Source organism: Triticum aestivum, chromosome 3D (genome assembly GCF_018294505.1).
Source record: "Triticum aestivum cultivar Chinese Spring chromosome 3D, IWGSC CS RefSeq v2.1, whole genome shotgun sequence".
NCBI classification, from domain to species: domain Eukaryota; kingdom Viridiplantae; phylum Streptophyta; class Magnoliopsida; order Poales; family Poaceae; genus Triticum; species Triticum aestivum.
Genome location: NC_057802.1, coordinates 424,120,598 through 424,136,036, shown reverse-complemented (window position 1 = coordinate 424,136,036; position 15,439 = coordinate 424,120,598).

Here is a 15,439-nt window from a genome sequence, read left to right as displayed (position 1 = left end):
GGAATACAGAAACAAAAACAGGGGGGCGGGGGGACGGGACTTAAAAGGTTAATTAGTTGAAAAAATATTTTAAATATATTAATTTCAAGGTATGAGATGGCTAAATATATCAGATCAAGAGAGCATATACACTACAACCACACGAGGTAACTAAACCACGCGCACGAAAATGGCCCTACACAAATGGGGTATTACAACCAAGTCCATGTGCCTCAACATTCTTGCGGAAGCCATGGTAGAACTCGTCATCGTCTTGTCATAACTGTAGATACTGTAGAAGTCCAAATAAAATCATGTTTTTTTATAACAAGTCATCAATAGGTATTGATTCTATTGATAACTAGAGTCCAACCCTGTTCTGGTTCGACAGATGGGCTGGGGATCACCCCTTCGTTGCCCGGTTCCCTAGGATTTTCTCCATAGCGATGGTGCCTTACATGTCCGTCTAGACAACCCTTATTGACTTAGGGCGTCTTGCGTTCAGGAGACCGTTTGGACCTCCAGAGTTGGTCGAGTGGCAGGGCCTCCTAGATTGCATCGCCCTGCACCCACCGAAGTTGGATCAGACGACACCAGGTCTCGTGGCGTTTGGAGCCCTCTGGGCGGTTCTCCACCAAGTCCCTCTATCAGGCCATTGCGCCATCACCTGTTCCCACGCCCTTTACCCAGGTTTGGGAGATTAGACTCCCCCTGAAGATTCGGATATTCCTGTGGTAGTGGATACGAGGCCGTATTCCCTCTGGCGTGGAGGTGCTCAAGCGGAACGGCCCTGGAGACGGCCTTTGCCCCCTATGCGGGACAGGAGAGGCTCGAACACTAGTGCAGAACCGGGCTATAGCACCGGTTCGTAAGACCCTTTAGTGCCGGTTCTGTAACCGGCACTAAAGGGTGGGGACTAAAGGTCCCCCCCTTTAGTACCGGTTCTGCACGAACCGCCGCTAAAGGGCCACCACGTGGCACGAGCCAGCGCCGGGGGCGGGGAGCCCTTTAGTACCGGTTGGTAACACCAACCGGTACTAAAATGTTTGGGGGGTTTTGAGTTAATGATTTCTTTTTCCTTTAATTTTGTGTTTTCCATTTAATTCTTTTTCGTTTGTTGGTATTTTACGATACTACATATTGTACACGTTATGCATATATATAAATAGAATTTCTCGTAGAACCGATCACACACACACACACACACACACACACACACACATATATAATCGAATGTCTCACAACCACTACCATTCACACATACACATGTATATATATACAATTTCTCCTACATGTTGGCTTCGTAGCCAGTGGCATTTGCCTTGGTGCCTTCGGAGCACGATGACAATTGGGAGTGGTTCATGGGGGCGGTAGCGGGTAATGGTATTCTCCTTTGGGATCTATGACCCGGTCGAGCAAAAATCCCGCTATTTCCTCTTGAAGTGCTCGTATGCGCTCTGTTGGTAGGAGCTAACCCCGCATCTCATTGAACTTTTCAGAAGGAGATCAATATACATGTATTAGTTGTGTGATTAGACTGGCAAACCTACCCATAGCTGTCTATCAGATCTGCTCCTTTCGGACGCCATCATGTGAATGTTCTCGCAAACATAGTATGCATACACTTCAGTCCCCGGCGCCTGCTTTAGGGCCTTTACGAGAATAGAATTTAATCAGATAATAATTAATCAAGCATGATAATTATAATGGTATTGAAACAAGAATTAAAGAGATAGTAGCTAGCTAGTACTACTTAATTACTTACCTTGGGTCGATACCAATACAGATTTTTTTGCCATTTGCCTGGAGTCACATTGATAAACTTTTCCCAAGCCCTGCCCGCCGGCAAAGAAAATGAATAAAGGAGTTATTAAATAGTTGATATCAGGAAATGACGAACTAAAGAGGCCGACATATAGTTAATAATGATTGAAATTACCTATCGACTATCCCCTTCAAGATTGAGTAGTCACTTTGTTTTTTAAGTAGTGAGTCCAGTACTTCAACTTCGTTCTTCAACTTTAATGATTAATAAGATCCAGTGGTAACTGCATGCGCACACGTTTGCATGTCTTAATTAAGCGGGCATGTGCATAACACTCATCAACTATACCCTAAACCCTATACACTTAATTATTAACATCTAGCTAGCTAGTAAGCAAAAACAGAATTTGTAGTACAAGACAGTGTGACTCACAAGAAGTTGTAAGAAAGTAGTATATCTTCATTGGTATTGAGGCGCTTCAAGAACTCTAGCATGTTTTTCTCTACATCTTATTTATACCATTCCAATTTCCATGTGTCTTCATTAATGGTATTTGGGTCAATGAACCCAATGCCATAGCATCCAGCTTTTATCATTTCATACATCTTCATCCTGCATAATACCACAGAAAAGAATATAATGATGATAATTACTGGTAATGATCGATCAATGAGCACTACAGCTAGCTTGAGACTTCAATTACAGAAAGAAATCACTTACAGATGATGTCTACTACACAACCTTCTTCTTGTAGACGTTGTTATGTCTCCAAGTGCAGAGGTTTGTAGGACACTAGCAAATTTCCCTCAAGTGGATGACCTAAGGTTTATCAATCCGTGGGAGGCGTAGGATGAAGATGGTCTCTCTCAAACAACCCTGCAACCAAATAACAAAGAGTCTCTTGTGTCCCCAACACACCCAATACAATGGTAAATTGTATAGGTGCACTAGTTCGGCGAATAGATGGTGATACAAGTGCAATATGGATGGTAGATATAGGTTTTTGTAATCTGAAAATATAAAAACAGCAAGGTAACTAATGATAAAAGTGAGCGTAAACGGTATTCCAATGCTAGGAAACAAGGCCTAGGGTTCATACTTTCACTAGTGCAAGTTCTCTCAACAATAATAACATAATTGGATCATATAACTGTCCCTCAACATGCAACAAAGAGTCACTCCAAAGTCACTAATAGCGGAGAACAAACGAAGAGATTATTGTAGGGTACGAAACCACCTCAAAGTTATTCTTTCTGATCGATCTATTCAAGAGTCCGTAGTAAAATAACACGAAGCTATTCTTTCCGTTCGATCTATCCTAGAGTTCGTACTAGAATAACACCTTAAGACACAAATCAACCAAAACCCTAATGTCACCTAGATACTCCAATGTCACCTCAAGTATCCGTGGGTATGATTATACGATATGCATCACACAATCTCATATTCATCTATTCAACCAACACAAAGTACTTCAAATAGTGCCCCAAAGTTTCTACCGGAGAGTCAAGACAAAAACGTGTGCCAACCCCTATGCATAGATTCACATGGTCACTGAACCCGCAAGTTGATCACCAAAACATACATCAAGTAGATCACGTGAATATCCCATTGTCACCACAGATAAGCACATGCAAGACATACATCAGGTGTTCTCAAATCCTTAAAGACTCAATCCGATAAGATAACTTCAAAGGGAAAACTCAATCCATTACAAGAGAGTAGAGGAGAAGAAACATCATAAGATCCAACTATAATAGCAAAGCTCGTGATACATCAAGATCGTGCCAAATCAAGAACACGAAGAGAGAGAGAGATCAAACACATAGCTACTGGTACATACCCACAGCCCTGAGGGTGAACTACTCCCTCCTCGTCATGGAGAGCGCCGGGATGATGAAAATGGCCACCGGTGGGGGATCCCCCTCCAGCAGGGTGCCGGAACAGGGTCCCGATTGGTTTTTGGTGGCTACAGAGGCTTGCGGCGGCGGAACTCCCGATCTAGGTTTCTTTTCGGGGGTTTCTATATTTACTGGGATTTTTGGCGTCGGGAACAAGTGAGGAGGGTCTCCGAGGCGGCCACGAGGTAGGGGCGCGCCCAGGGGGGTAGGGCGTGCCCCACCCTCGTGGGTGCCTCGGGACTCTTCTGGCCCATCTCTGATACTCCGTGGGCTTCTTCTGGTCCAAAAATAATCTCCGTGAAATTTTAGGTCAACTGGACTCCATTTGGTTTTCCTTTTCTGCGATACTCAAAAACAAGGGAAAAAACAGAAACTGGCACTGGGCTCTAGGTTAATAGGTTAGTCCCCAAAATCATATAAAATAGCATATAAATGCATATAAAACATCCTAGATGGATAATACAATAGCATGGAACAATCAAAAATTATAGATACGTTGGAGACGTACCAACAGACAATAGCAACTGACGAGAGATTTGTCGAGTGCGTCTTGATTGAATAACAGAAATAGTTTTGAATACTCAATGGACAGAGCTAGCTTATGGAAGTAATGCTCTTCCTTGAGGTTCACCATGAGGGACTCTCGATTGGAACTCTTGGTAATTTTCATGTACCAATCATGCAATTCATATATTCTCGTTGGGAGGTTCTTGACCTCCTCAAGCTCGACCAAAGGTTCGCCGCGGACATATTTCCATTTTATGTCCTCCTCTCTAAGCGGAGACATGGGCTCAATCTCGAGGAGTTGTCCAACAGTGATACCGAGCATTTCAGCCTGCCCTCTATGCTCGTCGGTTATTATACCAGCTGACCGGCGCCGTACTCTCATGTGTTGGTACAACAAGCGGGGGGATCGATTGCGCCGCCTGTTCTCCCAGCTGGGGGAATGGTTTTCCCGCATTTTTTGCCAGCTGCTTAGCTCGAGCTCGAGCTCGACTCCTTCTGTAGTCGTGCTCGATGTGCCTTCCTGATTTGGCGCTCATAGTCTAAGTCAACAGGCTTGGGAGCTGGTTGATACGTCTCCAACGTATCTATAATTTTTTATTGTTCCATGCTATATTATATTCTGTTTTGGATGTTTAATGGGCTTTATTATACACTTTTATATTATTTTTGGGACTAACCTATTAACCGGAGGCCCAGCCCAAATTGCTGTTTTTTGCCTATTTCAGTGTTTTGAAGGAAAGGAATATCAAACGGAATCCAAACGGAATGAAACCTTCGGGAACGTGATTTTCGGAACAAACGTGATCCAGAGGACTTGGAGTGGAAGTCAAGCAACCGATGAGGAAGCCACGAGGCAGGGGGGCGCGCCTACCCCCCTGGGCACGCCCTCCACCCTCGTGGGCCCCTCGTAGCTCCACCGACCTACTTCTTCCTCCTATATATACCTACGTACCCCCAAACCATCAGACACGGAGCCAAAACCCTATTTCCACCGCCGCAACCTTCTGTACCCGTGAGATCCCATCTTGGGGCCTTTTCCGGCGCTCCACCGGAGGGGGCATCAATCACGGAGGGCTTCTACATCAACACCATAGCCTCTCCAATGATGTGTGAGTAGTTTACCTCAGACCTTCGGGTCCATAGTTATTAGCTAGATGGCTTCTTCTCTCTCTTTGGATCTCAATACAAAGTTCTCCTCGATTCTCTTGGAGATCTATTTGATGTAACTCTTCTTTTGCGGTGTGTTTGTCGAGATCCGATGAATTGTGGGTTTATGATCAAGATTATCTATGAACAATATTTGAATCTCCTCTGAATTCTTTTATGTATGATTGGTTATCTTTGCAAGTCTCTTCGAATTATCAGTTTGGTTTGGCCTACTAGATTGATCTTTCTTGCAATGGGAGAAGTGCTTAGCTTTGGGTTCAATCTTGCGGTGCTCAATCCCAGTGACAGTAGGGGAAACGACACGTATTGTATTGTTGCCATCGAGGATAAAAAGATGTGGTTTATATCATATTGCATGAGTTTATCCCTCTACATCATGTCATCTTGCTTAAAGCGTTACTCCGTTCTTATGAACTTAATACTCTAGATGCATGCTGGATAGCGGTCAATGTGTGGAGTAATAGTAGTAGATGCAGGCAGGAGTCGGTCTACTTGTCACGGACGTGATGCCTATATACATGATCATACCTAGATATTCTCATAACTATGCTCAATTCTATCAATTGCTCGACAGTAATTCGTTTACCCACTGTAATACTTATGCTATCTTGAGAGAAGCCACTAGTGAAATCTATGGCCCCCGGGTCTATCTTCCATCATATTAATCTCCCAACAACAAGCTATTTCTGGCGCCGTTTATTTTGCTTTCTTTACTTTTAGTCTTTATCATAAAAAAACCAAAAATATTATCTTATTATCTCTATCAGATCTCACTATCGTAAGTGACCGTGAAGGGATTGACAACCCCTTTATCGCGTTGGTTGCGAGGTTCTTATTTGTTTGTGTAGGTGCATGGGACTTGAGCGTGGCCTCCTACTGGATTGATACCTTGGTTCTCAAAAACTGAGGGAAATACTTACGCTACTTTACTGCATCACCCTTTCCTCTTCAAGGGAAAACCAACGCAGTGCTCAAGAGGTAGCAAGAAGGATTTCTGGCGTCGTTGCCGGGGAGTCTACGCACAAGTCAAGACATACCAAGTACCCATCACAAACTCTTATCCCTCGCATTACATTATTTGCCATTTGCCTCTCGTTTTCCTATCCCCCACTTCACCCTTGCCGTTTTATTTTCCCTCTTTTCTGTTCGCCTTTTTTTCGCTTGCTTCTTGTTTGCTCGTGTGTTGGATTGCTTGCTTGTCACGATGGCTCAAGACAATACTAAATTGTGTGACTTTACCAATACCAACAACAATGATTTTCTTAGCACTCCGATTGCTCCTCTTACCGATGTTGAATCTTGTGAAATTAATGTTGCTTTGCTGAATCTTGTCATGAAAGATCAATTCGCCGACCTTCCTAGTGAAGATGCCGCTACCCATCTAAATAGCTTTGTTGATTTCTGTGACATGCAAAAGAAGAAAGATGTGGACAATGATATTGTTAAATTGAAGCTATTTCCATTTTCTCTTAGAGATCGCGCTAAAACTTGGTTTTCGTCTTTGCCTAAAAATAGTATTGATTCTTGGAATAAGTGCAAAGATGCTTTTATCTCTAAGTATTTTCCTCCCGCCAAAATCATCTCCCTTAGAAACGATATTATGAATTTTAAGCAACTTGATCATGAACATGTTGCACAAGCTTGGGAGAGGATGAAATTAATGATACGTAATTGCCCTACTCATGGTTTGAATTTGTGGATGATTATACAAATTTTTTATGCCGGATTGAATTTTGCTTCTAGAAATCTTTTAGATTCGGCCGCGGGAGGCACTTTTATGGAAATCACCTTAGGAGAAGCTACTAAACTCCTAGATAATATTATGGTTAATTATTCTCAATGGCACACCGAAAGATCTACTAGTAAAAAAATGCATGCGATAGAAGAAATTAATGTTTTGAGTGGAAAGATGGATGAACTTACGAAATTGTTTGCTAATAAGAGTGTTTCTTATGATCCTAATGATATGCATTTGTCTACCTTGATTGAGAATACTAATGAATTTATGGATGTGAATTTTGTTGGTAGGAATAATTTTGGTAACAACACGTATAGAGGAAACTTCCCTAGTAATTCCTCTAATAATTATGGTAACTCCTACAACAATTCTTATGGAAATTTTAATAAGATGCCCTCTTATTTTGAGACTAGTGCTAAAGAATTTATGATTGCGCAAAAGAATTTCAATGCCTTGCTTGAAGAAAAATTGCCAAAGATTGATGAGCTGGCTAGGAACGTTGATAGAATTTATCTTGATGTTGATTCTTTGAAGCTTAGACCTGTCCCACCTAAGCATGATATCAATGAGTCTCTCAAAGCCATGAGAATTTCCATTGATGAGTGCAAAGAAAGAACCGCTAGTATGCGTGCTAAGAAAGATTGCTTTGTAAAAGCGTGTTCCTCTAGTTTTTATGAGAATAAAGATGAAGATCTAAAAGTTATTGATGTGTCCCCTACTAAATCTTTGTTTTGCAATATGAATCTTGATAATGATGGGACTGGAGATGAGTCAACTTTAGTTAGAAGGCGTCCCAAAAATTCGGAGTTCTTAGATCTTGATACAAAATTTGGTAAAAGTGGGATTGAAGAGGTCAAAACTTTAGATATCAATGCACCCACTATTTTGGATTTCAAGGAATTTAATTATGATAATTGCTCTTTGATGGATTGTATTTCCTTGTTGCAATCCGTGCTAAATTCTCCTCATGCTTATAGTAAAAATAAAGCCTTTGTAAACATATCGTTGATGTTTTAATGCAATCTTATGAAGAAAAACTTGAGTTGGAAGTTTCTATCCCTAGAAAGATTTATGATGAATGGGAACCTATAATTAAAATTAAAATTAAAGATCATGAATTCTATGCTTTGTGTGATTTGGGTGCTAGTGTTTCCACAATTCCAAAAACTTTGTGTGATTTGCTAGGTTTCCGTGAATTTTATGATTGTTCTCTAAACTTGCATCTTGCGGATTCCACTATTAAGAAACCTATGGGAAGAATTAATGATGTTCTTATTGTTGCAAATAGGAACTATGTGCCCGTAGATTTTATTGTTCTTGATATAGATTGTAATCCTTCATGTCCTATTATTCTTGGTAGACCTTTCCTTAGAACGATTGGTGCAATTATTGATATGAAGGAAGGAAATATTAGATTCCAATTCCCGTTAAGGAAGGGCATGGAACACTTTCCTAGAAAGAAAATTAAATTACCTTCTGAATCTATTATGAGAGCCACTTATGGATTGCCTACCAAAGATGGCAATACCTAGATCTATCCTTGCTTTTATGCCTAGCTAGGGGCGTTAAACGATAGCGCTTGTTGGGAGGCAACCCAATTTTATTTTTGTTCCTTACTTTTTATTTCTGCTTAGTACTAAATATTTGATCTAGCCTCTGGTTAGATGTGTTTTTATGTTTTAATTATTGTTTGTGCCAAGTTAAACCTATAGGATCTTCTTGGACGATAGTTATTTGATCTTGCTGAAAATTCCAGAAACTTACTGTTCACAAAAACAATTGTTTAAAATCACCAGAACGTGATAAAATATTGATTCCAATTGCAGCAGATCAATAAACAAATTATCTAGGTCGTCCTATTTTGGTAGATTTTTCTGAGTTCCAGAAGTTTGCATTAGTTACAGATTACTACAGACTATTCTGTTTTTGACAGATTCTGTGTTTCGTGTGTTGTTTGCTTATTTTGATGAATCTATGGCTAGTAAAATAGTTTATAAACCATAGAGAAGTTGGAATACAGTAGGTTTAACACCAATATAAATAAAGAATGAGTTCAATACAGTACCTTGAAGTGGTGTTTTGTTTTCTTTCGCTAACGGTGCTCACGAGATTTTCTGTTAAGTTTTGTGTTGTGAAGTTTTCAAGTTTTGGATAAAGATTTGATGGATTATGGAACAAGGAGTGGCAAGAGCCTAAGCTTGGGGATGCCCAAGGCACCCCAAGGTAAATCCAAGGACACCAAAAAGCCAAAGCTTGGGGATGCCCCGGAAGGCATCCCCTCTTTCGTCTTCGTCCATCGGTAACTTTACTTGGAGCTATATTTTTATTCACCACATGATATGTGTTTTGCTTGGAGCGTCTTGTATGATTTGAGTCTTTGATTTTTAGTTTACCACAATCTTCCTCGCTGAATACACTGTTGAGAGAGACACACATGATTCGGAATTTATTAGAATACTCTATGTGCTTCACTTATATCTTTTGAGCTATATAGTTTTTGCTCTAGTGCTTCACTTATATCTTTTAGAGCACGGCGGTGGTTTTGTTTTATAGAAACTATTGTCCTCTCATGCTTCACTTATATTATTTTGAGAGTCCTACAAAACAGCATGGTAATTTTCTTAAATTGAGAAATTAGTCCTAATATGATAGGCATCCAAGATTAGTAAAAACTTTCTTTTAAGTGCGTTGAATACTAAGAGAAGTTTGATGCTTGATGATTGTTTTGAGATATGGAGGTAGTGATATTAAAGTTGTGCTAGTTGAGTAGTTGTGAATTTGAGAAATACTTGTGTTGAAGTTTGCAAGTCCCGTAGCATGCACGTATGGTAAACTTTGTGTAACAAATTTGAAACATGAGATGTTCTTTGATTGTCCTCCTTATGAGTGGCGGTCGGGGACGAGCGATGGTCTTTTCCTACCAATCTATCCCCCTAGGAGCATGCGCGTAGTGCTTGGTTTTTGATGACTTGTAGATTTTTGCAATAAGTATGTGAGTTCTTTATGACTAATGTTGAGTCCATGGATTATACGCACTCTCACCCTTCCATCATTGCTAGCCTCTTCGGTACCGTGCATTGCTCTTTCTCACCTTGAGAGTTGGTGCAAACTTCGCCGGTGCATTCAAACCCCGTGATACGATACGCTCTATCACACATAAACCTCCTTATATCTTCCTCAAAACAGCCACCATACCTACCTATTATGGCATTCCATAGCCATTCCGAGATATATTGCCATGCAACTTTCCACCATTCCGTTTATCATGACACGTTTCATCATTATCATATTGCCTTGCATGATCATGTAGTTGACATCGTATTTGTGGCAAAGCCACCATGCATATCATTCATACATGTCACTCTTGATTCATTTCCCATCCCGGTACACCGCCGGAGGCATTCATATAGAGTCATACTTTGTTCTAGTATCGAGTTTTAATCATTGAGTTGTAAATAAATAGAAGTGTGATGATCATCATTCATAGAGCATTGTCCCCCCAAAAAAGAGAAAGGCCAAATAAAAAAAAGGAAATGCCCAAAAAAAGAAGAAGAAAATAAAGAAGGAACAATGCTACTATCCTTTTTTTCCACACTTGTGCTTCAAAGTAGCACCATGATTTTTATGATAGAGAGTCTCTTGTTTTGTCACTCTCATATACTAGTGGGAATTTTTCATTGTAGAACTTGGCTTGTATATTCCAATAATGGGCTTCCTCAAATGCCCTAGGTCTTCGTGAGCAAGAAAGTTGGATGCACACCCACTTAGTTTCTTTTGTTGAGCTTTCATACATTTATTGCTCTAGTGCATCCGTTGCATGGCAATCCCTACTCCTTGCATTGACATCAATCGATGGGCATCTCCTAGCTCGTTGATTAGCTGTCTCAATGTGAGACTTTCTCCTTTTTTGTCTTCTTATCGATGTACAAAAGTAGGGGCACTCCTTTGTACCCCTTTACTTATGCACGGGCAGTCGGGGCCACGCACCACGGCCACACTTAGCAGGGCAGGGAAGGGAAGCCAGAGAGAAGCCGAAGCACAAGACAACTGAGACAACGCCAGGGTCAGGGACACAGGAAGCAAAGGGGCGAGGTGGACTCCCCTGGCAAGATCTTTGCCGGGGCAGCCCCCCCGCGGCCCCGGCAAGAGCCTTGCTGGGGCAACCTGCCCAACACCTGCAGAGTGAGCCACCCTTGAGCCCAAAGGTTTCGAACACCGTCAACAACTATGTTGGGACCAAGGGCTCGGGAGGCACCTCCGCGGTGGCATGCAGATCTTTGTCAAGACCATAGATATATGAGATCGGATGAGGACCAGAAGACGGCGACCCTCGGCGGGATCCTTGCCGAGGAGATCCACAAGACCCCCGGCAAGCGCCTTGCCGGGGACGACTGCAACGCCACGGCAAGACCCTTGCCGGGCCCCCAGCAAGGCCCTTGCCGAGGGCGTTAGTGGGGCCACAGCCAGGCCCACGTTGACCAAGACCCCACCGCCGTTCGCATGCAGCTGCCAGCCCAACCAGCTAGGCAGGCACCTACGTGGCGACGGGCGGCTTCCAAGCCAACTCAGCAAGCACCTGCGTGGTGGCATGCAGATCTTCGTGAAGACCCTACCACCGCGCCACCTCAGCTGCCTGCCTGCCTACATGGCGCCGCATGCACCACTGGCCAGGGCGCGTGTCGAAGCTAGGCAAGGCGGCGACGGACGGGACGAGCCCTGTTCCTGTCCCCAATAAAGCTAAGGGACACCTAAGCTACGCATTAAATGCATCTTGTCCTGTAACACGGGCGATAAGCTCGCAGCACTGTAGACCTTTCCACCTCCTGTGTGCTACTGTGGCAGCCCCTTTCGACTATAAAAGGAGGCCCATGGCATACTGGAGAGGGATTCGGCTTTTTGGAACTACGCAGCCACCGTAGCTAGTTCAGAAGCTCAAGAACACTCAATACATCCACCAAAGCAGGACTAGGGTTTTACGCATCCTCGCGGCCCGAACCTGGGTAAACGATCCTTGTGCTGGCTCCTGGACCTGCTCTCCTCACAACCCCGCGCCCGCCGACCGTAGTAGGGATTCTTGTGATCCCATAGGTGTCGTTCTCACCGACATCTTTGGCGCGCCAGGTAGGGAGCGCAATTGTGAGAATCTGGTCTAGTAGTTAGCCTAGCAGTTCTTCATCGCCATGGCTCCCAAGAAGAAGACGATCACGGCAATCGGCTCGTCGGGAGCTGAACGGCCCGTGCCAGTGCGGGCGAGCAGCAGGCCAGTCGCGGACAGGACCCGGGCCACAGTCCGCGAGCACCAGCATCGCTCTGGCAGTCAGAGCCTGGCGAGTGGCATCGTTCGTGCGCCAGGCGACGGGCCGCACACCGCCAAATCCAAAGACGGAGCTGGGCCCCCCACAGGCAGCGCGGGGCCCTCCAGGAGTGTCGTTGTGCCACCCACGGGCGGCGCAGCCACCTCCAAGACGCCCATGCCGGCGCCCACCATGCGCTCTTCCCAAGGTGCGTGCGACGAGCAGCGCCACCACGCTGGAGATCCCGGACATCGTCGTGGGAAGAGTCCTGTGCATCATCTGCGGGACGAAGGAGTCCATCATGCCCGCCGAAGTGCTGGCGAAAATGGCACGTAGCCGCTGGGCCGTGATAGAGCTCCTTCTAACATGGTTAGGAGTTGAAGCGCACCACGGTCCACGCAACTGTCGCCACCACCCACGCCAGCAGAAGCTTTGGCGCGCGCGCAGCTGCTCCTCGACTTCCCTCCTGCTACGGTGGAGAGCCACCATCCGGAGCCTCGTCGCCGTCGCCAATAAAGATGATCCGCGACCGGCGGGGCCCTCGGGTCGGCGCTCCGTCGAACCACCGCATGCTAGCGGTGGAAGGGTCGGGGGTGCTGCGGCCATAGTGCACTCTCCTCCTCCACGCCAGCCACCGCGGGTGTCGGTCTGTCGCGATGACGCTTGTTATAATATTTCCATAGCGTCGTCCGACCCATAGACCCACCCGATCAACGCCAAGTTCTTCGAGAATGAGCCCATGAAGATGCTCGAACCACTATCAAGCGCCGGCGCGATACACGCCACCAGTCGGACAAACGGGCGGGGCCCACTATGGACCACCCAACGCCGGGGGGCTCCGGCGGCCTACCTTACAAGGTGGGCTGCCCGGCCTTTACCCGTGAGCTGCGGCAGTTCCAGTGGCCGTCCCACCGCACGTTCAAGCCCGACGTCGGCGATAAGTACAACGGCAAGACCCAGCCGTCGGAGTTTCTCAGCATCTACACCATCGCGATGCAAGCTGCCGGAGCTTGCAATGACAAGGTGCTTGCCAATTACTTCATGTTGGCACTGAAGCCCAACGTCATGTCTTGGTTGATGCACTTGCCGGCGGATTCCATTTCTTCCTGGTCGGATCTGTTCCATGAGTTCGTTGGTGCCTTCACCGGGGGCCACCAAGCTCATGGCCAGGCCAGTGATTTGCATATCATTCCCCAGAAGAAAGGGGAAACCCTGCGCAAGTACATCCAGAGATTCAGCCGGGTGCAGTACAACATCCCCGATGTTCATCCCGCCGCCGTGATCAGCGCGTTCCATCAGAATGTGCAACCGCAAGATGCGCGAAGAGCTGGCGATGAGCAAGGTTAAGGATGTGGCCGAACTTTATGTTCTGGCCGATAGGTGTGCCCGGGCTGAAGAGGGAAGGAAGTACCCCGACGAGGACGCCGGCGCGGAAACCGACTCTACTGATGAAGACACCGCCGCCCCGACGAAGAAGGACCGGCGTCGCAACAGGAAACGCAAGGGCAAGACCGTGCTTGCCGTCGAGGGATCTGACAGCACCGGCACCGCCAAGAAGGCCAAGGCAGACGACCCCGACAAGGAGATTGCCGGGTGCGCCGCCTGCCGGGCCTTGGCGGCTGCCGACAAGCCAGGAGGCTCCGACAAGCAGTACTGCAAGATCCACCGCACCAAGGGCCACGATCTCCAGAACTGCCGGCAAGTCGAGCTGCTTGCTGAGAAGCAAAAAGCTGAGTACGAGAGGTGGGACAAGGAGAAGGGCCAGGATGGTGCCGAGGGATCCGGCAAGAAGCGTGGCGGCCAAGGAGGTCGCTGCGGCAAGGATAACCAACAAGAGAGGCCCGCCCGGGGCCGTGACAAGAAGCAAGAAGATGATGATCATGACGAGGACGACGAGTCTGGCGAGCAAGAGTTCCAGAAGGCTACGGAGGCCATGTGCGTCGACGGTGGCGCCTCGCTGCATACTTCTCACCGCCAGCTCAAACAGTGGGCGCGTGAGATTACAGCAGCGGAGCCCTCGTTCGACGCTCAGAAGCCGCTGAAGTGGTCCAGCATGCCCCTCATCTTTGACGCCGAGGACCACCCTGACCGCACAACTGCGGTCGGGTGTTTGCCATTGTTGGTCTCACCAACGATACGCAACCTCAAGGTGAACAAGATGCTGGTTGACGGCGGGGCCGGTCTGAACTTGATCTCGCCCATTGTGATCAAAAGGCTGCAAATTCCTGATGGAGACCTCGAGGAAACGGGCACGTTTCAAGGGGTCAACCCAGGAAGGAGCCAGCCGAAGGGGAAGGTCATGTTGCCTATGACGTTTGGAGGCGAGCTAAACTACAGGACGGAGAGGATTGTCTTCAACGTAGCCGAGATCCCCTTGCCCTACAACAGGATCCTCGGCCGCCCGGCACTAGCCAAGTTCATGGCGGCGGCGCACTACGCCTACAACACGCTGAAGATGCCTGGGCCGATGAACATCATCACCGTCCCCTCCGACAAGAAGGACGCACTGATCTGCGCCGACCTACTCTACCGGGAAGCAGTTGCAGCAGCTGCCGCCAAGGCACTTGCTCCTGCCGCTGAAGCCCCGGGAGGGAAGAAGAAAACCGGCAAGACCTCTCACACCCACTCCGGCAAGCGCACCTCTTCGGAGTGTTGTGCTACCGTCGAGGACGTGCCAGAGAGCTCCACCGGCAAGAGCAAGAAATCTAGAGCTGCGCCACCAGAGACCAACAAGGTGTCCGTCAGGGAGGATGGCACGAGAGGGGCTTTTACCATAAGCTCCACCCTCGACAGCAAATAGGAAAGCGCGCTCGTCACTTTCCTGCGGGCGAATGTCGATGTGTTTGCGTGGCAAGCATCTGACATCCCCGGTGTTCCCAGGGAAGTGATTGAGCACCATCTTGCTGTTTGTCCCCATGCGCAACCTGTCAAGCAGAAGGTCAGGAAGCAAGCTTTGGAACAGCAGGAGTTTATCACAGAGAAGATCAGGAAGTTGGAAGCATCAGGCTTGGTGAGGGGAGTGCTCCATCCGACGTGGTTGGCCAATCCGGTGGTGGTGCACAAGGCAAACGGGAAGTGGAGGCTGTGT